The sequence below is a fragment of the Triticum dicoccoides genome, chromosome 7B (assembly GCF_002162155.2).
Source record: "Triticum dicoccoides isolate Atlit2015 ecotype Zavitan chromosome 7B, WEW_v2.0, whole genome shotgun sequence".
Lineage (NCBI taxonomy): Eukaryota > Viridiplantae > Streptophyta > Magnoliopsida > Poales > Poaceae > Triticum > Triticum dicoccoides.
The window spans coordinates 225,300,795-225,301,856 of record NC_041393.1 but is presented as its reverse complement, the minus strand read 5'-3'; positions in this window follow the sequence as shown (position 1 = coordinate 225,301,856).

Sequence of the window (1,062 nt, the reverse complement as noted above, 5' to 3'; positions counted from 1 at the left end):
TTTATGAACGCACATACGCACGCACACTCTATCCCTATGAAAAATATCCCGTGCTACCAAGGCTCGTGTGCTATCGTGATACAGACTTCTAGGCCGTCAGATTATCAGATCGAACGGTTCCTAGTAACTCTACAACATTTGCAAAAAAGCCTTCTAGGAGTCAAAAATTACACATAGGTGTAGCAGATCCAACAGCTCTCAAATGGCATCCAATTTGAGAATACAACGGAATGAAAGCCCGAGTCAGGATATCACTTTAGTCTTGGTAGCATCAGATACTCTCTCCCCGTATGAGCACCTCCAAAAACTGAGCCGGGCACATGTAATCAAGCTTCCAGTAGATAAGTGAATAACAGTAATAATGCACAAAAGAATCCCGAAAATGAGTAACGCACAAAAGAAGACGATGACCAGTTTAGAACTGAAAAACATGACTCAAACCAGATGCTATGAGCCAACAACGCTGCTATTACCGACGATACAAGAAGTGTCCTCAGGAAACAAGCGCAGATGAGTAACAAGGGCAACTTCAATGAGATGAGTAACAAGAGCAACTTCAATAGAGCGACCCATTTCGTCCGCCCATCTTTATTTGGATTTGCATGGACAAAAATGACCACCCAACGCAGAGACCCATTTTTATTTTGCGTCCGCTTTATGTCCACGCGGATCCATTTCCGTCCTAAATTTGAGTCATATTTGGGTCCGAGGCGGACACAAAGCGGATGGTTTCCGTCTCCTCCTCGTCCGTCTACGTCCGCTACACACTCCGTCTGGTCCACCTGCCATCCACCCATCTTCTTATTTTATTTTTTCTTTCTTAGCTGCGCACCTCGCCTCTGCCGCCCCGTAGCAGCCACGCCGTCGCCAATCCCTTGCTCCGGCGAGACTTCGCAGGCGCCGCCGCCACTCAAGCCCGTGGCCGCGCTGGCCTCGCCGCGCTCGCACCGAAGGCAGGCGCTCGCCCTGCTCGCCGCGTTGTCGCTAGATCCGCGTGGACGCTGGTCGCCACCCCCATCCCCGCGCCGCCCCGCCGCCCCTGGTTGCGCGCCCGGCTGCGCC